Below are 22,719 nucleotides of genomic sequence, written 5' to 3'. Positions count from 1 at the left end.
GTCTGACTCTCCTTCTGTCTGACTCTCCTTCTGTCTGACTCTCCTTCTGTCTGACTCTCCCTCTTTGTGACTCTCCGTCTGTCTGACTCTCCTTCTGTCTGACTCTCCTTCTGTCTGACTCTCCTTCTGTCTGACTCTCCTTCTGTCTGACTCTCCGTCTGTCTGACTCTCCCTCTGTCTGACTCTCCTTCTGTCTGACTCTCCTTCTGTCTGACACTCCTTCTGTCTGACTCTCCGTCTGTCTGACTCTCCTTCTGTCTGACTATCCGTCTGTCTGACTCTCCTTCTGTCTGACTCTCCGTCTGTCTGACTCTCCTTCTGTCCTACTCTCCGTCTGTCTGACTCTCCCTTTGTCTGACTCTCCGTCTGTCTGACTCTCCTTCTGTCTGACTCTCCGTCTGTCTGGGTCTCCTTCTGTCTGACTCTCCGTCTGTCTGACTCTCCTTCTGTCTGACTCTCCGTCTGTCTGACTCTCCTTCTGTCTGACTCTCCGTCTGTCTAATTCTCCTTCTGTCTGACTCTCCTTCTGTCTGACTCTCCTTCTGTCTGACTCTCTGTCTGTCTGACTTTTATTCTGCCTGACCCTCCTTCTGTCTGACTCTCCGTCTGTCTGACTCTCCTTCTGTCTGACTCTCCGTCTGTCTAACTCTCCTTCTGTCTGACTCTCCTTCTGTCTGACTCTCCGTCTGTCTGACTCTCCTTCTGTCTGACTCTCCTTCTGTCTGAATCTCCTTCTGTCTGACTCTCCGTCTGTCTGACTCTCCTTATGTCTGACTCTCATTCTGTCTGATTCTCCTTCTGTCTGACTCTACTTCTGTCTGTCTAACTCTCCGTCTGTCAGACTCTACTTCTGTCTGACTCTCCTTTCGTCAGACTTTCCGTCTGTCTGACTCTCATTCTGCCTGACCCACCTTCTGTCTGACTCTCCATCTGTCTGACTCTCCTTCTGTCTGACTATCTTTCTGTCTGACTCTCCTTCTGTCTGACTCTCCGTCTGTATGACTCTCCTTCTGTCTGACTCTCTGTCTGTTTGACTCTCCGTCTGTCTGACTCTCCTTCTGTCTGACTCTCCTTCTGTCTGACTCTCCTTCTGTCTGACTCTTATTTTGTCTGACTCTCCATCTGTCGGACTCTCCTTCTGTCGGACTCTCCTTCTGTCTGACTCTCCTTCTGTATGACTCTCCTTCTGTCTGACTCTCCGTCTGTCTGACTCTCCGTCTGTCTGACTCTCCTTCTGTCTTACTCTCCTTATGTCTGACTCTCAGTCTGTCTGACTCTCCGTCTGCCTGACTCTCCGTCTTTCTGACTCTCTTTCTGTCTGACTCTCCTTCTGTCTGACTCTCCTTCTGTCTGACTCTCCTTCTGTCTGATTCTCCTTCTGTCTGACTCTCCGTCTGTCTGACTCTCCTTCTGTCTGACTCTCCTTCTGTCTGACACTCCTTCTGTCTGACTCTCCGTCTGTCTGACTCTCCTTCTGTCTGACTATCCGTCTGTCTGACTCTCCTTCTGTCTGACTCTCCGTCTGTCTGACTCTCCTTCTGTCCTACTCTCCGTCTGTCTGACTCTCCGTCTGTCTGACTCTCCGTCTGTCTGACTCTCCTTCTGTCTGACTCTCCGTCTTTCTGACTCTCCTTCTGTCTGACTCTCCTTCTGTCTGACTCTCTGTCTGTCTAACTCTCCGTCTGTCTGACTCTCCTTCTGTCTGACTCTCCTTCTGTCTGACTCTCCTTCTGTCTGACTCTCCGTCTGTCTGACTCTCCCTCTGTCTGACTCTCCTTCTGTCTGACTCTCCTTCTGTCTGACACTCCTTCTGTCTGACTCTCCGTCTGTCTGACTCTCCTTCTGTCTGACTATCCGTCTGTCTGACTCTCCTTCTGTCTGACTCTCCGTCTGTCTGACTCTCCTTCTGTCCTACTCTCCGTCTGTCTGACTCTCCCTTTGTCTGACTCTCCGTCTGTCTGACTCTCCTTCTGTCTGACTCTCCGTCTGTCTGGGTCTCCTTCTGTCTGACTCTCCGTCTGTCTGACTCTCCTTCTGTCTGACTCTCCGTCTGTCTGACTCTCCTTCTGTCTGACTCTCCGTCTGTCTAATTCTCCTTCTGTCTGACTCTCCTTCTGTCTGACTCTCCTTCTGTCTGACTCTCTGTCTGTCTGACTTTTATTCTGCCTGACCCTCCTTCTGTCTGACTCTCCGTCTGTCTGACTCTCCTTCTGTCTGACTCTCCGTCTGTCTAACTCTCCTTCTGTCTGACTCTCCTTCTGTCTGACTCTCCGTCTGTCTGACTCTCCTTCTGTCTGACTCTCCTTCTGTCTGAATCTCCTTCTGTCTGACTCTCCGTCTGTCTGACTCTCCTTATGTCTGACTCTCATTCTGTCTGATTCTCCTTCTGTCTGACTCTACTTCTGTCTGTCTAACTCTCCGTCTGTCAGACTCTACTTCTGTCTGACTCTCCTTTCGTCAGACTTTCCGTCTGTCTGACTCTCATTCTGCCTGACCCACCTTCTGTCTGACTCTCCATCTGTCTGACTCTCCTTCTGTCTGACTATCTTTCTGTCTGACTCTCCTTCTGTCTGACTCTCCGTCTGTATGACTCTCCTTCTGTCTGACTCTCTGTCTGTTTGACTCTCCGTCTGTCTGACTCTCCTTCTGTCTGACTCTCCTTCTGTCTGACTCTCCTTCTGTCTGACTCTTATTTTGTCTGACTCTCCATCTGTCGGACTCTCCTTCTGTCGGACTCTCCTTCTGTCTGACTCTCCTTCTGTATGACTCTCCTTCTGTCTGACTCTCCGTCTGTCTGACTCTCCGTCTGTCTGACTCTCCTTCTGTCTTACTCTCCTTATGTCTGACTCTCAGTCTGTCTGACTCTCCGTCTGCCTGACTCTCCGTCTTTCTGACTCTCTTTCTGTCTGACTCTCCTTCTGTCTGACTCTCCTTCTGTCTGACTCTCCTTCTGTCTGATTCTCCTTCTGTCTGACTCTCCGTCTGTCTGACTCTCCTTCTGTCTGACTCTCCTTCTGTCTGACACTCCTTCTGTCTGACTCTCCGTCTGTCTGACTCTCCTTCTGTCTGACTATCCGTCTGTCTGACTCTCCTTCTGTCTGACTCTCCGTCTGTCTGACTCTCCTTCTGTCCTACTCTCCGTCTGTCTGACTCTCCGTCTGTCTGACTCTCCGTCTGTCTGACTCTCCTTCTGTCTGACTCTCCGTCTTTCTGACTCTCCTTCTGTCTGACTCTCCTTCTGTCTGACTCTCTGTCTGTCTAACTCTCCGTCTGTCTGACTCTCCTTCTGTCAGACTCTCCGTCTGTCTGACTCTCCGTCTGTCTGACTCTCCTTCTGTCTGACTCTCCTTCTGTCTGACTCTCCTTCTGTCTGACTCTCCGTCTGTCTGACTCTCCGTCTGTCTGACTCTCCTTCTGTCTACCTCTCCTTCTGTCTGACTCTCCGTCTGTCTGACTCTCCGTCTGTCTGACTCTACGTCTGTCTGACTCTCTTTCTGTCTGAATCTTCTTCTGTCTGACTCTCCGTCCGTCTGACTCTCCTTCTGTCTGACTCTCCGTCTGTCTGACTCTCCGTCTGTCTGACTCTCCTTCTGTCTGACTCTCCGTCTGTCTGACTTTCCTTCCGTCTGACTCTCTGTCTGTCTGACTCTCCGTCTGTCTGACTCTCCTTCTGTCTGACTCTCTGTCTGTCTGACTCTCCGTCTGTCTGACTCTCCTTCTGTCTGACTCTCCGTCTGTCTGACTCTCCTTCTGTCTGACTCTCCGTCTGTCTGACTCTCCTTCTGTCTGACTCTCTGTCTGTTTGACTCTCCGTCTGTCTGACTCTCCTTCTGTCTGACTCTCCTTCTGTCTGACTCTCCTTCTGTCTGACTCTCCGTCTTTCTGACTCTACGTCTGTCTGACTCTCTTTCTGTCTGACTCTTCTTCTGTCTGATTCTACTTCTGTATGACTCTCCGTCTGTCTGACTCTCCTTCTGTCTACCTCTCCTTCTGTCTGACTCTCCGTCTGTCTGACTCTCCGTCTTTCTGACTCTACGTCTGTCTGACTCTCTTTCTGTCTGACTCTTCTTCTGTCTGATTCTACTTCTGTATGACTCTCCGTCTGTCTGACTCTCCTTCTGTCTGACTCTCCTTCTGTCTGACTCTCCGTCTGTCTGACTCTCCGTCTGTCTGACTCTCCTTCTGTCTGACTCTCCTTCTGTCTGACTCTCCGTCTGTCTGACTCTCCGTCTGTCTGACTCTCCTTCTGTCTACCTCTCCTTCTGTCTGACTCTCCGTCTGTCTGACTCTCCGTCTGTCTGACTCTCCTTCTGTCTGACTATCCGTCTGTCTGACTCTCCTTCTGTCTGACTCTCCTTCTGTCTGAATCTCCTTCTGTCTGACTCTCCTTCTGTCTGAATCTCCTTCTGTCTGACTCTCCTTCTGTCTGACTCTCCGTCTGTCTGACTCTCCTTCTGTCTGACTCTTATTCTGTCTGACTCTCCGTCTGTCTGACTCTCCTTCTGTCTGACTCTCCGTCTGTCTGACTCTCCTTCTGTCTGACTCTCTGTCTGTTTGACTCTCCGTCTGTCTGACTCTCCTTCTGTCTGACTCTCCTTCTGTCTGACTTTTATTCTGTCTGACTCTCCTTCTGTCGGACTCTCCTTCTGTCTGACTCTCCGTCTGTCTGACTCTCCTTCTGCATGACTCTCCTTCTGTCTGGCTCTCCGTCTGTCTGACTCTCCGTCTTTCTGACTTTCTTTCTGTCTGACTCTTCTTCTGTCTGACTCTCCTTCTGTCTGACTCTCCGTCTGTCTGACTCTCCGTCTATCTGACTCTTCTTCTGTCTGACTCTCCGTCTGTCTGACTCTCCTTCTGTCTGACTCTCTGTCTGTCTAACTCTCCGTCTGTCTGACTCTCCTTCTGTCTGACTCTACTTCTGTCTGACTCTCCTTCTGTCTGACTCTCCTTATGTCTGACTCTCAGTCTGTCTGACTCTCCGTCTGCCTGACTCTCCGTCTGTCTGACTCTCTTTCTGTTTGACTCTCCGTCTGTCTGACTCTCCTTCTGTCTGATTCTCCTTATGTCTGACTCTTAGTCTGTCTGACTCTCCGTCTGCCTGACTCTCCGTCTGTCTGACTCTCCTTCTGTCTGACTCTTATTCTGTCTGACTCTCCGTCTGTCTGACTCTCCTTCTGTCAGACTCGCCTTCTGTCTGACTCTCCTTCTGTCTGACTCTCCTTCTGTGTGACTTTCCGTCTGTCTGACTCTAGCTCTCCTTCTGTCTGACTCTCCGTCTGTCTGACTCTCCGTCTGTCTGACTCTCCGTCTGTCTGACTCTCCGTCTGTCTGACTCTCCTTCTGTCTGACTCTCCGTCTGTCTGACTCTCCGTCTGTCTGACTCTCTTTCTGTCTGACTCTCCTTCTGTCTGACTCTCCTTCTGTCTGACCCTCCGTCTGTCTGACCCTCCGTCTGTCTGACTCTCGTTCTGTCTGACTCTCCGTCTGTCTGACTCTCTTTCTGTCTGACTCTCCTTCTGTCTGACTCTCCTTCTGTCTGACTCTTCTTCTGTCTGACTCTCCGTCTGTCTGACTCTCCTTCTGTCTGACTCTCCTTCTGTCTGACACTCCTTCTGTCTGACTCTCCGTCTGTCTGACTCTCCTTCTGTCTGACTATCCGTCTGTCTGACTCTCCTTCTGTCTGACTCTCCGTCTGTCTGACTCTCCTTCTGTCCTACTCTCCGTCTGTCTGACTCTCCGTCTGTCTGACTCTCCGTCTGTCTGACTCTCCTTCTGTCTGACTCTCCGTCTTTCTGACTCTCCTTCTGTCTGACTCTCCTTCTGTCTGACTCTCTGTCTGTCTAACTCTCCGTCTGTCTGACTCTCCTTCTGTCAGACTCTCCGTCTGTCTGACTCTCCGTCTGTCTAACTCTCCTTCTGTCTGACTCTCCTTCTGTCTGACTCTCATTCTGTCTGACTCTCCTTCTGTCTTACTCTCCGTCTGTCTGACTCTCCTTCTGTCTGACTCTCCTTCTGTCTGACTCTCCGTCTGTCTAACTCTCCTTCTGTCTGACTCTCCTTCTGTCTGACTATCCTTCTGTCTGACTATCCTTCTGTCTGACTCTCCTTCTGTCTGACTCTCCTTCTGTCTGACTCTCCTTCTGTCTGACTCTCCGTCTGTCTGACTCTCCTTATGTCTGACTCTCATTCTGTCTGATTCTCCTTCTGTCTGACTCTACTTTTGTCTGTCTAACTCTCCGTCTGTCAGACTCTACTTCTGTCTGACTCTCCTTTCGTCAGACTTTCCGTCTGTCTGACTCTCATTCTGCCTGACCCTCCTTCTGTCTGACTCTCCATCTGTCTGACTCTCCTTCTGTCTGACTCTCTTTCTGTCTGACTCTCCTTCTGTCTGACTCTCCGTCTGTCTGACTCTCCTTCTGTCTGACTCTCTGTCTGTCTGACTCTCCGTCTGTCTGACTCTCCTTCTGTCTGACTTTCCTTCTGTCTGACTCTCCTTCTGTCTGACTCTTATTCTGTCTGACTCTCCATCGGTCGGACTCTCCTTCTGTCTGACTCTCCTTCTGTCTGACTCTCCTTCTGTATGACTCTCCTTCTGTTTGACTCTCCGTCTGTCTGACTCTCCGTCTGTCTGACTCTCCTTCTGTCTGACTCTCCTTATGTCTGACTCTCAGTCTGTCTGACTCTCCGTCTGCCTGACTCTCCGTCTTTCTGACTCTCTTTCTGTCTGACTCTCCTTCTGTCTGACTCTCCTTCTGTCTGACTCTCCTTCTGTCTGATTCTCCTTCTGTCTGACTCTCCGTCTATCTGACTCTCCTTCTGTCTGACTCTCCTTCTGTCTGACTCTCCGTCTGTCTGACTCTCCGTCTGTCTGACTCTCCTTCTGTCTGACTCTCCTTCTGTCTGACTCTCCGTCTGTCTGACTCTCCGTCTGTCTGACTCTCCTTCTGTCTGACTCTCCTTCTGTCTGACTCTCCGTCTGTCTGACTCTCCGTCTGTCTGACTCTCCTTCTGTCTACCTCTCCTTCTGTCTGACTCTCCGTCTGTCTGACTCTCCGTCTTTCTGACTCTACGTCTGTCTGACTCTCTTTCTGTCTGACTCTTCTTCTGTCTGATTCTACTTCTGTATGACTCTCCGTCTGTCTGACTCTCCTTCTGTCTGACTCTCCTTCTGTCTGACTCTCCGTCTGTCTGACTCTCCGTCTGTCTGACTCTCCTTCTGTCTGACTCTCCTTCTGTCTGACTCTCCGTCTGTCTGACTCTCCGTCTGTCTGACTCTCCTTCTGTCTACCTCTCCTTCTGTCTGACTCTCCGTCTGTCTGACTCTCCGTCTGTCTGACTCTCCTTCTGTCTGACTCTCCGTCTGTCTGACTCTCCTTCTGTCTGACTCTCCGTCTGTCTGACTCTCCTTCTGTCTGACTCTCCGTCTGTCTGACTTTCCTTCCGTCTGACTCTCTGTCTGTTTGAGTCTCCGTCTGTCTAACTCTCCGTCTGTCTGACTCTCCGTCTGTCTGACTCTCCTTCCGTCTGACTCTCTGTCTGTCTGACTCTCCGTCTGTCTGACTCTCCTTCTGTCTGACTCTCCTTCTGTCTGACTCTCCGTCTGTCTGACCCTCATTCTGTCTGACTCTCCGTCTGTCTGACTCTCCTTCTGTCTGACTCTCCTTCTGTCTGACTCTCCTTCTGTCGGACTCTCTGTCTGTCTGACTCTCCGTCTGTCTGACTCTCCTTCTGTCTGACTCTCCGTCTGTCTGACTCTCCTTCTGTCTGACTCTCCGTCTGTCTGACTCTCCTTCTGTCTGACTCTCTGTCTGTTTGACTCTCCGTCTGTCTGACTCTCCTTCTGTCTGACTCTCCTACTGTCTGACTCTCCTTCTGTCTGACTTTGATTCTGTCTGACTCTCCTTCTGTCGGACTCTCCTTCTGTCTGACTCTCCGTCTGTCTGACTCTCCTTCTGTCTGACTCTCCTTCTGTCTGGCTCTCCGTCTGTCTGACTCTCCGTCTTTCTGACTTTCTTTCTGTCTGACTCTTCTTCTGTCTGACTCTCCTTCTGTCTGAATCTCCGTCTGTCTGACTCTCCGTCTATCTGACTCTTCTTCTGTCTGACTCTCCGTCTGTCTGACTCTCCTTCTGTCTGACTCTCTGTCTGTCTAACTCTCCGTCTGTCTGACTCTCCTTCTGTCTGACTCTACTTCTGTCTGACTCTCCTTCTGTCTGACTCTCCTTATGTCTGACTCTCAGTCTGTCTGACTCTCCGTCTGCCTGACTCTCCGTCTGTCTGACTCTCTTTCTGTTTGACTCTCCGTCTGTCTGACTCTCCTTCTGTCTGATTCTCCTTATGTCTGACTCTTAGTCTGTCTGACTCTCCGTCTGCCTGACTCTCCGTCTGTCTGACTCTCCTTCTGTCTGACTCTTATTCTGTCTGACTCTCCTTCTGTCAGACTCGCCTTCTGTCTGACTCTCCTTCTGTCTGACTCTCCTTCTGTGTGACTTTCCGTCTGTCTGACTCTAGCTCTCCTTCTGTCTGACTCTCCGTCTGTCTGACTCTCCGTCTGTCTGACTCTCCGTCTGTCTGACTCTCCGTCTGTCTGACTCTCCTTCTGTCTGACTCTCCGTCTGTCTGACTCTCCGTCTGTCTGACTCTCTTTCTGTCTGACTCTCCTTCTGTCTGACTCTCCTTCTGTCTGACCCTCCGTCTGTCTGACCCTCCGTCTGTCTGACTCTCGTTCTGTCTGACTCTCCGTCTGTCTGACTCTCTTTCTGTCTGACTCTCCTTCTGTCTGACTCTCCTTCTGTCTGACTCTTCTTCTGTCTGACTCTCCGTCTGTCTGACTCTCCTTCTGTCTGACTCTCCGTCTGTCTGACTCTCCTTCTGTCTGACTCTCCGTCTGTCTGACTCTCCTTCTGTCTGACTCTCCGTCTGTCTGACTCTCCTTCCGTCTGACTCTCTGTCTGTTTGACTCTCCGTCTGTCTAACTCTCCGTCTGTCTGACTCTCCGTCTGTCTGACTCTCCTTCCGTCTGACTCTCTGTCTGTCTGACTCTCCGTCTGTCTGACTCTCCTTCTGTCTGACTCTCCTTCTGTCTGACTCTCCGTCTGTCTGACCCTCATTCTGTCTGACTCTCCGTCTGTCTGACTCTCCTTCTGTCTGACTCTCCTTCTGTCTGACTCTCCTTCTGTCGGACTCTCTGTCTGTCTGACTCTCCGTCTGTCTAACTCTCCTTCTGTCTGACTCTCCGTCTGTCTGACTCTCCTTCTGTCTGACTCTCCGTCTGTCTGACTCTCCTTCTGTCTGACTCTCCGTCTGTTTGACTCTCCGTCTGTCTGACTCTCCTTCTGTCTGACTCTCCTTCTGTCTGACTCTCCTTCTGTCTGACTTTTATTCTGTCTGACTCTCCTTCTGTCGGACTCTCCATCTGTCTGACTCTCCTTCTGTCTGACTCTCCTTCTGCATGACTCTCCTTCTGTCTGGCTCTCCGTCTGTCTGACTCTCCGTCTTTCTGACTTTCTTTCTGTCTGACTCTTCTTCTGTCTGACTCTCCTTCTGTCTGACTCTCCGTCTGTCTGACTCTCCGTCTATCTGACTCTCCTTCTGTCTGACTCTCTGTCTGTTTGACTCTCCGTCTGTCTGACTCTCCTTCTGTCTGACTCTCCTACTGTCTGACTCTCCTTCTGTCTGACTTTTATTCTGTCTGACCCTCATTCTGTCTGACTCTCCGTCTGTCTGACTCTCCTTCTGTCTGACTCTCCTTCTGTCTGACTCTCCTTCTGTCGGACTCTCTGTCTGTCTGACTCTCCGTCTGTCTGACTCTCCTTCTGTCTGACTCTCCGTCTGTCTGACTCTCCTTCTGTCTGACTCTCCGTCTGTCTGACTCTCCTTCTGTCTGACTCTCTGTCTGTTTGACTCTCCGTCTGTCTGACTCTCCTTCTGTCTGACTCTCCTACTGTCTGACTCTCCTTCTGTCTGACTTTTATTCTGTCTGACTCTCCTTCTGTCGGACTCTCCTTCTGTCTGACTCTCCGTCTGTCTGACTCTCCTTCTAAATGACTCTCCTTCTGTCTGGCTCTCCGTCTGTCTGACTCTCCGTCTTTCTGACTTTCTTTCTGTCTGACTCTTCTTCTGTCTGACTCTCCTTCTGTCTGACTCTCCGTCTGTCTGACTCTCCGTCTATCTGACTCTTCTTCTGTCTGACTCTCCGTCTGTCTGACTCTCCTTCTGTCTGACTCTCTGTCTGTCTAACTCTCCGTCTGTCTGACTCTCCTTCTGTCTGACTCTACTTCTGTCTGACTCTCCTTCTGTCTGACTCTCCTTATGTCTGACTCTCAGTCTGTCTGACTCTCCGTCTGCCTGACTCTCCGTCTGTCTGACTCTCTTTCTGTTTGACTCTCCGTCTGTCTGACTCTCCTTCTGTCTGATTCTCCTTATGTCTGACTCTTAGTCTGTCTGACTCTCCGTCTGCCTGACTCTCCGTCTGTCTGACTCTCCTTCTGTCTGACTCTTATTCTGTCTGACTCTCCGTCTGTCTGACTCTCCTTCTGTCAGACTCGCCTTCTGTCTGACTCTCCTTCTGTCTGACTCTCCTTCTGTGTGACTTTCCGTCTGTCTGACTCTAGCTCTCCTTCTGTCTGACTCTCCGTCTGTCTGACTCTCCGTCTGTCTGACTCTCAGTCTGTCTGACTCTCCGTCTGTCTGACTCTCCTTCTGTCTGACTCTCCGTCTGTCTGACTCTCCGTCTGTCTGACTCTCTTTCTGTCTGACTCTTCTTCTGTCTGACTCTCCTTCTGTCTGACCCTCCGTCTGTCTGACCCTCCGTCTGTCTGACTCTCGTTCTGTCTGACTCTCCGTCTGTCTGACTCTCTTTCTGTCTGACTCTCCTTCTGTCTGACTCTCCTTCTGTCTGACTCTTCTTCTGTCTGACTCTCCGTCTGTCTGACTCTCCTTCTGTCTGACTCTCCTTCTGTCTGACACTCCTTCTGTCTGACTCTCCGTCTGTCTGACTCTCCTTCTGTCTGACTATCCGTCTGTCTGACTCTCCTTCTGTCTGACTCTCCGTCTGTCTGACTCTCCTTCTGTCCTACTCTCCGTCTGTCTGACTCTCCGTCTGTCTGACTCTCCGTCTGTCTGACTCTCCTTCTGTCTGACTCTCCGTCTTTCTGACTCTCCTTCTGTCTGACTCTCCTTCTGTCTGACTCTCTGTCTGTCTAACTCTCCGTCTGTCTGACTCTCCTTCTGTCAGACTCTCCGTCTGTCTGACTCTCCGTCTGTCTAACTCTCCTTCTGTCTGACTCTCATTCTGTCTGACTCTCATTCTGTCTGACTCTCCTTCTGTCTGACTCTCCGTCTGTCTGACTCTCCTTCTGTCTGACTCTCCTTCTGTCTGACTCTCCGTCTGTCTAACTCTCCTTCTGTCTGACTCTCCTTCTGTCTGACTATCCTTCTGTCTGACTCTCCTTCTGTCTGACTCTCCTTCTGTCTGACTCTCCTTCTGTCTGACTCTCCTTCTGTCTGACTCTCCGTCTGTCTGACTCTCCTTATGTCTGACTCTCATTCTGTCTGATTCTCCTTCTGTCTGACTCTACTTTTGTCTGTCTAACTCTCCGTCTGTCAGACTCTACTTCTGTCTGACTCTCCTTTCGTCAGACTTTCCGTCTGTCTGACTCTCATTCTGCCTGACCCTCCTTCTGTCTGACTCTCCATCTGTCTGACTCTCCTTCTGTCTGACTCTCTTTCTGTCTGACTCTCCTTCTGTCTGACTCTCCGTCTGTCTGACTCTCCTTCTGTCTGACTCTCTGTCTGTTTGACTCTCCGTCTGTCTGACTCTCCTTCTGTCTGACTTTCCTTCTGTCTGACTCTCCTTCTGTCTGACTCTTATTCTGTCTGACTCTCCATCGGTCTGACTCTCCTTCTGTCTGACTCTCCTTCTGTCTGACTCTCCTTCTGTATGACTCTCCTTCTGTTTGACTCTCCGTCTGTCTGACTCTCCGTCTGTCTGACTCTCCTTCTGTCTGACTCTCCTTATGTCTGACTCTCAGTCTGTCTGACTCTCCGTCTGCCTGACTCTCCGTCTTTCTGACTCTCTTTCTGTCTGACTCTCCTTCTGTCTGACTCTCCTTCTGTCTGACTCTCCTTCTGTCTGATTCTCCTTCTGTCTGACTCTCCGTCTATCTGACTCTCCTTCTGTCTGACTCTCCTTCTGTCTGACTCTCCGTCTGTCTGACTCTCCGTCTGTCTGACTCTCCTTCTGTCTGACTCTCCTTCTGTCTGACTCTCCGTCTGTCTGACTCTCCGTCTGTCTGACTCTCCTTCTGTCTACCTCTCCTTCTGTCTGACTCTCCGTCTGTCTGACTCTCCGTCTGTCTGACTCTACGTCTGTCTGACTCTCTTTCTGTCTGACTCTTCTTCTGTCTGATTCTACTTCTGTCTGACTCTCCGTCTGTCTGACTCTCCTTCTGTCTGACTCTCCTTCTGTCTGACTCTCCGTCTGTCTGACTCTCCGTCTGTCTGACTCTCCTTCTGTCTGACTCTCCTTCTGTCTGACTCTCCGTCTGTCTGACTCTCCGTCTGTCTGACTCTCCTTCTGTCTACCTCTCCTTCTGTCTGACTCTCCGTCTGTCTGACTCTCCGTCTGTCTGACTCTACGTCTGTCTGACTCTCTTTCTGTCTGAATCTTCTTCTGTCTGACTCTCCGTCTGTCTGACTCTCCTTCTGTCTGACTCTCCGTCTGTCTGACTCTCCTTTTGTCTGACTCTCCGTCTGTCTGACTCTCCTTCTGTCTGAATCTCCGTCTGTCTGACTTTCCTTCCGTCTGACTCTCTGTCTGTTTGAGTCTCCGTCTGTCTAACTCTCCGTCTGTCTGACTCTCCGTCTGTCTGACTCTCCTTCCGTCTGACTCTCTGTCTGTCTGACTCTCCGTCTGTCTGACTCTCCTTCTGTCTGACTCTCCTTCTGTCTGACTCTCCGTCTGTCTGACCCTCATTCTGTCTGACTCTCCGTCTGTCTGACTCTCCTTCTGTCTGACTCTCCTTCTGTCTGACTCTCCTTCTGTCGGACTCTCTGTCTGTCTGACTCTCCGTCTGTCTGACTCTCCTTCTGTCTGACTCTCCGTCTGTCTGACTCTCCTTCTGTCTGACTCTCCGTCTGTCTGACTCTCCTTCTGTCTGACTCTCTGTCTGTTTGACTCTCCGTCTGTCTGACTCTCCTTCTGTCTGACTCTCCTACTGTCTGACTCTCCTTCTGTCTGACTTTGATTCTGTCTGACTCTCCTTCTGTCGGACTCTCCTTCTGTCTGACTCTCCGTCTGTCTGACTCTCCTTCTGCATGACTCTCCTTCTGTCTGGCTCTCCGTCTGTCTGACTCTCCGTCTTTCTGACTTTCTTTCTGTCTGACTCTTCTTCTGTCTGACTCTCCTTCTGTCTGAATCTCCGTCTGTCTGACTCTCCGTCTATCTGACTCTTCTTCTGTCTGACTCTCCGTCTGTCTGACTCTCCTTCTGTCTGACTCTCTGTCTGTCTAACTCTCCGTCTGTCTGACTCTCCTTCTGTCTGACTCTACTTCTGTCTGACTCTCCTTCTGTCTGACTCTCCTTATGTCTGACTCTCAGTCTGTCTGACTCTCCGTCTGCCTGACTCTCCGTCTGTCTGACTCTCTTTCTGTTTGACTCTCCGTCTGTCTGACTCTCCTTCTGTCTGATTCTCCTTATGTCTGACTCTTAGTCTGTCTGACTCTCCGTCTGCCTGACTCTCCGTCTGTCTGACTCTCCTTCTGTCTGACTCTTATTCTGTCTGACTCTCCTTCTGTCTGACTCTCCTTCTGTCAGACTCGCCTTCTGTCTGACTCTCCTTCTGTCTGACTCTCCTTCTGTGTGACTTTCCGTCTGTCTGACTCTAGCTCTCCTTCTGTCTGACTCTCCGTCTGTCTGACTCTCCGTCTGTCTGACTCTCCGTCTGTCTGACTCTCCGTCTGTCTGACTCTCCTTCTGTCTGACTCTCCGTCTGTCTGACTCTCCGTCTGTATGACTCTCCGTCTGTCTGACTCTCCTTCTGTCTGACTCTCCTTCTGTCTGACCCTCCGTCTGTCTGACCCTCCGTCTGTCTGACTCTCGTTCTGTCTGACTCTCCGTCTGTCTGACTCTCTTTCTGTCTGACTCTCCTTCTGTCTGACTCTCCTTCTGTCTGACTCTTCTTCTGTCTGACTCTCCGTCTGTCTGACTCTCCTTCTGTCTGACTCTCCGTCTGTCTGACTCTCCTTCTGTCTGACTCTCCGTCTGTCTGACTCTCCTTCTGTCTGACTCTCCGTCTGTCTGACTCTCCTTCCGTCTGACTCTCTGTCTGTTTGACTCTCCGTCTGTCTAACTCTCCGTCTGTCTGACTCTCCGTCTGTCTGACTCTCCTTCCGTCTGACTCTCTGTCTGTCTGACTCTCCGTCTGTCTGACTCTCCTTCTGTCTGACTCTCCTTCTGTCTGACTCTCCGTCTGTCTGACCCTCATTCTGTCTGACTCTCCGTCTGTCTGACTCTCCTTCTGTCTGACTCTCCTTCTGTCTGACTCTCCTTCTGTCGGACTCTCTGTCTGTCTGACTCTCCGTCTGTCTAACTCTCCTTCTGTCTGACTCTCCGTCTGTCTGACTCTCCTTCTGTCTGACTCTCCGTCTGTCTGACTCTCCTTCTGTCTGACTCTCTGTCTGTTTGACTCTCCGTCTGTCTGACTCTCCTTCTGTCTGACTCTCCTTCTGTCTGACTCTCCTTCTGTCTGACTTTTATTCTGTCTGACTCTCCTTCTGTCGGACTCTCCTTCTGTCTGACTCTCCTTCTGTCTGACTCTCCTTCTGCATGACTCTCCTTCTGTCTGGCTCTCCGTCTGTCTGACTCTCCGTCTTTCTGACTTTCTTTCTGTCTGACTCTTCTTCTGTCTGACTCTCCTTCTGTCTGACTCTCCGTCTGTCTGACTCTCCGTCTATCTGACTCTTCTTCTGTCTGACTCTCCGTCTGTCTGACTCTCCTTCTGTCTGACTCTCTGTCTGTCTAACTCTCCGTCTGTCTGACTCTCCTTCTGTCTGACTCTACTTCTGTCTGACTCTCCTTCTGTCTGACTCTCCTTATGTCTGACTCTCAGTCTGTCTGACTCTCCGTCTGCCTGACTCTCCGTCTGTCTGACTCTCTTTCTGTTTGACTCTCCGTCTGTCTGACTCTCCTTCTGTCTGATTCTCCTTATGTCTGACTCTTAGTCTGTCTGACTCTCCGTCTGCCTGACTCTCCGTCTGTCTGACTCTCCTTCTGTCTGACTCTTATTCTGTCTGACTCTCCGTCTGTCTGACTCTCCTTCTGTCAGACTCGCCTTCTGTCTGACTCTCCTTCTGTCTGACTCTCCTTCTGTGTGACTTTCCGTCTGTCTGACTCTAGCTCTCCTTCTGTCTGACTCTCTTTCTGTCTGACTCTCCGTCTGTCTGACTCTCCGTCTGTCTGACTCTCCGTCTGTCTGACTCTCCTTCTGTCTGACTCTCCGTCTGTCTGACTCTCCGTCTGTCTGACTCTCTTTCTGTCTGACTCTCCTTCTGTCTGACTCTCCTTCTGTCTGACCCTCCGTCTGTCTGACCCTCCGTCTGTCTGACTCTCGTTCTGTCTGACTCTCCGTCTGTCTGACTCTCTTTCTGTCTGACTCTCCTTCTGTCTGACTCTCCTTCTGTCTGACTCTCCTTCTGTCTGACTCTCCGTCTGTCTGACTCACCGTCTGTCTGACTCTCCTTCTGTCTGACTCTCCTTCTGTCTGATTCTCCGTCTTTCTGACTCTCCGTCTGTCTGACTCTCCGTCTGTCAGACTTCCCGTCCTTTTGTCTGACTCTCCTTCTGTCTGATTCTCCGTCTGTCTGACTCTCCTTCTGTCTGACTCTCCTTCTGTCTGACTCTCCCTCTGTCTGACTCTCCTTCTGTCTGACACTCCTTCTGTATGACTCTCCGTCTGTCTGACTCTCCTTCTGTCTGACTATCCGTCTGTCTGACTCTCCTTCTGTCTGACTCTCCGTCTGTCTGACTCTCCTTCTGTCTGATTCTACTTCTGTCCTACTCTCCGTCTGTCTGACTCTCCCTTTGTCTGACTCTCCGTCTGTCTGACTCTCCTTCTGTCTGACTCTCCGTCTGTCTGACTCTCCTTCTGTCTGACTCTCCGTCTGTCTGACTCTCCTTCTGTCTGACTCTCCGTCTGTCTAATTCTCCTTCTGTCTGACTCTCCTTCTGTCTGACTCTCCTTCTGTCTGACTCTCTGTCTGTCTGACTTTCATTCTGCCTGACCCTCCTTCTGTCTGACTCTCCGTCCGTCTGACTCCCCTTCTGTCTGACTCTCCGTCTGTCTAACTCTCCTTCTGTCTGACTCTCCTTCTGTCTGACTATCCTTCTGTCTGACTCTCCTTCTGTCTGACTCTCCTTCTGTCTGACTCTCCTTCTGTCTGACTCTCCTTCTGTCTGACTCTCCGTCTGTCTGACTCTCCTTATGTCTGACTCTCATTCTGTCTGATTCTCCTTCTGTCTGACTCTCCTTCTGTCTGACTCTCCGTCTGTCTGACTCTCCTTCTGTCTGACTCTCCGTCTGTCTGACTCTCCTTCTGTCTGACTCTCCGTCTGTCTAATTCTCCTTCTGTCTGACTCTCCTTCTGTCTGACTCTCCTTCTGTCTGACTCTCTGTCTGTCTGACTTTCATTCTGCCTGACCCTCCTTCTGTCTGACTCTCCGTCCGTCTGACTCCCCTTCTGTCTGACTCTCCGTCTGTCTAACTCTCCTTCTGTCTGACTCTCCTTCTGTCTGACTATCCTTCTGTCTGACTCTCCTTCTGTCTGACTCTCCTTCTGTCTGACTCTCCTTCTGTCTGACTCTCCTTCTGTCTGACTCTCCGTCTGTCTGACTCTCCTTATGTCTGACTCTCATTCTGTCTGATTCTCCTTCTGTCTGACTCTACTTCTGTCTGTCTAACTCTCCGTCTGTCAGACTCTACTTCTGTCTGACCCTCCTTTCGTCAGACTTTCCGTCTGTCTGACTCTCATTCTGCCTGACCCTCCTTCTGTCTGACTCTCCATCTGTCTGACTCTCCTTCTGTCTGACTCTCTTTCTGTCTGACTCTCCTTCTGTCTGACTCTCCGTCTGTCTGACTCTCCTTCTGTCTGACTCTCTGTCTGTTTGACTCTCCGTCTGTCTGACTCTCCTTCTGTCTGACTTTCCTTCTGTCTGACTCTCCTTCTGTCTGACTCTTATTCTGTCTGACTCTCCATCTGTCGGACTCTCCTTCTGTCTGACTCTCCTTCTGTCTGACTCTCCTTCTGTATGACTCTCCTTCTGTTTGACTCTCCGTCTGTCTGACTCTCCGTCTGTCTGACTCTCCTTCTGTCTGACTCTCCTTATGTCTGACTCTCAGTCTGTCTGACTCTCCGTCTGCCTGACTCTCCGTCTTTCTGACTCTCTTTCTGTCTGACTCTCCTTCTGTCTGACTCTCCTTCTGTCTGACTCTCCTTCTGTCTGATTCTCCTTCTGTCTGACTCTCCGTCTGTCTGACTCTCCTTCTGTCTGACTCTCCTTCTGTTTGACTCTCCGTCTGTCTGACTCTCCGTCTGTCTGACTCTCCTTCTGTCTGACTCTCCTTCTGTATGACTCTCCGTCTGTCTGACTCTCCGTCTGTCTGACTCTCCGTCTGTCTGACTCTCCGTCTGTCTGACTCTACGTCTGTCTGACTCTCTTTCTGTCTGACTCTTCTTCTGTCTGACTCTCCGTCTGTCTGACTCTCCTTCTGTCTGACTCTCCGTCTGTCTGACTCTCCTTCTGTCTGACTCTCCGTCTGTCTGACTCTCCTTCTGTCTGACTCTCCGTCTGTCTGACTCTCCTTCCGTCTGACTCTCTGTCTGTTTGACTCTCCGTCTGTCTAACTCTCCGTCTGTCTGACTCTCCGTCTGTCTGACTCTCCTTCCGTCTGACTCTCTGTCTGTCTGACTCTCCGTCTGTCTGACTCTCCTTCTGTCTGACTCTCCGTCTGTCTGACTCTCCTTCTGTCTGACTCTCCTTCTGTCTGACTCTCCTTCTGTCGGACTCTCTGTCTGTCTGACTCTCCGTCTGTCTGACTCTCCTTCTGTCTGACTCTCCGTCTGTCTGACTCTCCTTCTGTCTGACTCTCCGTCTGTCTGACTCTCCTTCTGTCTGACTCTCTGTCTGTTTGACTCTCCGTCTGTCTGACTCTCCTTCTGTCTGACTCTCCTTCTGTCTGACTCTCCTTCTGTCTGACTTTTATTCTGTCGGACTCTCCTTCTGTCGGACTCTCCTTCTGTCTGACTCTCCGTCTGTCTGACTCTCCTTCTGCATGACTCTCCTTCTGTCTGGCTCTCCGTCTGTCTGACTCTCCGTCTTTCTGACTTTCTTTCTGTCTGACTCTTCTTCTGTCTGACTCTCCTTCTGTCTGACTCTCCGTCTGTCTGACTCTCCGTCTATCTGACTCTTCTTCTGTCTGACTCTCCGTCTGTCTGACTCTCCTTCTGTCGGACTCTCTGTCTGTCTAACTCTCCGTCTGTCTGACTCTCCTTCTGTCTGACTCTACTTCTGTCTGACTCTCCTTCTGTCTGACTCTCCTTATGTCTGACTCTCAGTCTGTCTGACTCTCCGTCTGCCTGACTCTCCGTCTGTCTGACTCTCTTTCTGTTTGACTCTCCGTCTGTCTGACTCTCCTTCTGTCTGATTCTCCTTATGTCTGACTCTTAGTCTGTCTGACTCTCCGTCTGCCTGACTCTCCGTCTGTCTGACTCTCCTTCTGTCTGACTCTTATTCTGTCTGACTCTCCGTCTGTTTGACTCTCCTTCTGTCAGACTCGCCTTCTGTCTGACTCTCCTTCTGTCTGACTCTCCTTCTGTGTGACTTTCCGTCTGTCTGACTCTAGCTCTCCTTCTGTCTGACTCTCTTTCTGTCTGACTCTCCGTCTGTCTGACTCTCCGTCTGTCTGACTCTCCGTCTGTCTGACTCTCCTTCTGTCTGACTCTCCGTCTGTCTGACTCTCCGTCTGTCTGACTCTCTTTCTGTCTGACTCTCCTTCTGTCTGACTCTCCTTCTGTCTGACCCTCCGTCTGTCTGACCCTCCGTCTGTCTGACTCTCGTTCTGTCTGACTCTCCGTCTGTCTGACTCTCTTTCTGTCTGACTCTCCTTCTGTCTGACTCTCCTTCTGTCTGACTCTCCTTCTGTCTGACTCTCCGTCTGTCTGACTCACCGTCTGTCTGACTCTCCTTCTGTCCGACTCTCCTTCTGTCTGATTCTCCGTCTGTCTGACTCTCCGTCTGTCTGACTCTCCGTCTGTCAGACTTCCCGTCCTTTTGTCTGACTCTCCGTCTGTCTGACTCTCCGTCTGTCTGACTCTCCTTCTGTCTGAATTTCCGTCTGTCTGACTCTCCCTCTGTCTGACTCTGCTTCTGTCTGATTCTACGTCTGTCTGACTCTCCGTTTGTCTGACTCTCCTTCTGTCTGACTCTCCGTCTGTCTGACTCTCCGTCTGTCTGACTCTCTGTCTGTCTGACTCTCCGTCTGTCTGACTCTCCGTCTGTCTGAATCTCTTTCTGTCTGACTCCCCGTCTGTCTGACTCTCCTTCTGTAAGACTCTCCGTCTGTCTGATTCTTCTACTGTCTGACTCTCCTTCTATCTGACTCTCCTTCTGTCTGATTCTTCTGTCTTACTCTCCTTCTGTCTGACTCTCCTTTTGTCTGACTCTCCTTCTGTCTGACTCTCCTTTTGTCTAACTCTCCGTCTGCCTGACTCTCCTTCCGTCAGAATCTCCTTCTGTCTGAGTCTCTGTCTCTGACTCTCCGTCTGTCAGACTTTCCTTCTGTCAGACCCTCTGATTGGCTGAAAGCTTTTTGGTGGTGACCTCAACCATAATCGATTTGGCCTAGGTATATAGCAAGGCTAAAAACGGAAGGGTCTAACCCTAGCGAGTTTTGTATCTGTATCTGTATAGCCGGTAAACCGCCCTTCGGCGCAACACACCACCTGCGCAGGCACGCGGAGTGTCCCTGTGGTGTAGTGGTCTGCGCTTCTGGTACTTGCTACATCTGGCCCAAATTACTTGGACCAGAAGCCCCGGGTCAAAGCCCCGGGTTAGGACACTTCTGGACGAGAGGCACATTGAGTTATACCAAAGACTTTATAAAAATGAAGTATAGAAGGAAGTTAAACACACTAAACTGCCAGTGGACTAGCCTCCTGCTGCAGTAATTGCACCACAGTATGAAACGGGGATGGGCACCGCCCTATACACCTTACGGTATGGGAGGATTTTAACTAACTTAAACTTCGCAGGCACGCGGCGCGACAGCAGCTAGTTTTATTACACTGAACCGACCTGTCACACCCAACCCTTTAGCCATGCTAAGTAGGGTCTAGGGTGGCTCTCCCAGGACAGACCCTTCCTGAAATCGTGCTGCGCTTGGGACAGAAAGCCGTTTTGACGTTTCATCGTGTGACTGTGCACGATGTGTTTAAGCATGTCAGGGACACCGGCTTGTAACTGGGCATTGTTCTGTCACCCTTTTTGAAGATTGGAGCGTAGTTAGCTGTTCTCCCGTAGATATTGACTGGGAGAATATTGTCTAAATTTGGCAAAATTTGTTCGGCTACAGTCTTCAGGAGGCGAGGTGGTATTCCGCCTGGTCCTGTGGCCTTGCTGGGGTTAAGACTCGAGAGCTGTTTGGCTACCCCCTCCACTGAAATTTGGAGCTGTGGGTTCCTCATTTTTTTTACCTATGCTAATAGCCATGACCTCAGCTTAGCTCATTAATTATGTGAATGAAGTTACAAGATCTTTGTCTAACGCAATTTGTAGAATTTGGTAACATATATACTGCAGGTATACGGATGAGGGTTAAAAGAAGTGCATTGTTATGTTATTTGTGCACCCGAGGAGTGTTTGTTTGTCCCACCGTAACCTTTGACCAATATGCCTGGCGGTCTGGACATCACGTGAAGGTTTGGCCAGTCGTAATTAGGACACCTTCGGTGAAAGGTCATCAAAGTGGCGTTTAGTGGTCGGATTTTGACTTTTGATTTTGATTTCCTCCAGGTGAGTAGCACATTACTACGGATATAACGGTAGGTTGGTAAGCTTTCTGTTATCTCATGATGCGGTGAACATCTTTATATCGTCACCGCCTAGAGATTCTAGCCACTTGAACTTTCCGTTCCATTTTGGAAAATGTGCCTTGTCACGATGACCAGGCGTGGACTTTGCCTGAAAGACAGACAGTTGTGCTTCCAACGGCCGCTAACTCGTCACCAGCCACGGAAAAGGAAGCTTTAGATTTTATTCTGCAGGGGCAATCTTTTTTCTTTGCTACATTGTTTACAAAATGAAAACTGAACGGTGCCCGCTGTTCTGTATTTTCCTACACGTTACTATGAGCAAGCTCCGTAATATTTTCTGGACTCACCAGGAAGTTTCTTTCCCTCGTGACCTTACCAAGGAGACCCTGGATGGCGCTTTGCGCTCCACGACTTGCGCCTCTATGTGGCGCAATTCGTGTCTCGAATTGCTACAATTCGAGTTCCAGAGCCTATTTATTTATTCGTTTGGCATGCATTGTATTTACATGCCAGGGTTGCCCAACTAGCTTAAGCTATTACAAAGGGCAACCCTGGGAGAAAAAAATAATCATTACATTTAACATACATAATCATTACATTAAACATACGCAGAGATCACTACTAGATTAATTAAAAGGTTGACATTCATATTTACATTATATACACGAATTCTATCGGAATGCCTGCAAGTAATTATAATGTTTACAGCTAGCTCCGTCGCATGTGTCACATAGAAGGAGGCCCAAGCTTTTCCTCTGAAGGAGGATACAGAGGTAGCTGTACGTGTTTCTGATGGAAGCAGGTTCCAGAGTTTGGTAGCCCTGTGGAAGAACGCTTTCTGAGTCCTAACGCTTTTGGGAGTTTGCACAGAGAGGTTATCTCCGTTTCGGAGGGGATATCTGGATTCTATGGAAGATGATCTTGTAGTTGGTAGCAGACTAAGTAGGTGGGGCGGGCAATGACCGTCCAGAGCCTACCTCGCATAGTTACAGGAAGCGGAATTTCTTTTTTCTGGGAACAGACCAAAATCAATGCGCGCGCGGACATCATCCATAAAAATTACTTGGTGCAGCCTTACAAAGGAAACCTGAACGGTGCCCGCTGTTCTGTGTTATTTCTACAGGTCACCATGAGCCAGATTCGCAGTTTTTTGTGGACCCACCAGGAAGTTTCTTTCCTTCGTGACGTCACCAAGGAGACCCTGGATGTTCTGCCCAGTTTCCAGATCCGAGATGACGACGTTGTTGTGGCGAGTTATCCAAAAACAGGTGCGGGGTGGATTCTGTGTACAATCAAAGCTGTGCAAACACACACACACACACACACACACACACACACACACACACACAGACACACACACACACACACACACACACACACATACATACATAAATACACACACACAAACACATACATAAATAAACACACACACACACACACACACACACTCACACACACACATACACACACACACACATACACACACACGCGCGCGCGAACACGCACACACATAAATAAATACACACACACACGCGCGCGCGCGCACACTCACACACACACACACACACACACCATATGGTATATCTAGTCAACTAGTAGCTGTGATCGGTACGCAAAGTTTTCTACTCGAACA

Source organism: Branchiostoma lanceolatum, chromosome 19, assembly GCF_035083965.1.
Source record: "Branchiostoma lanceolatum isolate klBraLanc5 chromosome 19, klBraLanc5.hap2, whole genome shotgun sequence".
NCBI lineage: Eukaryota > Metazoa > Chordata > Leptocardii > Amphioxiformes > Branchiostomatidae > Branchiostoma > Branchiostoma lanceolatum.
Note: the sequence above shows the minus strand (reverse complement) of the source record.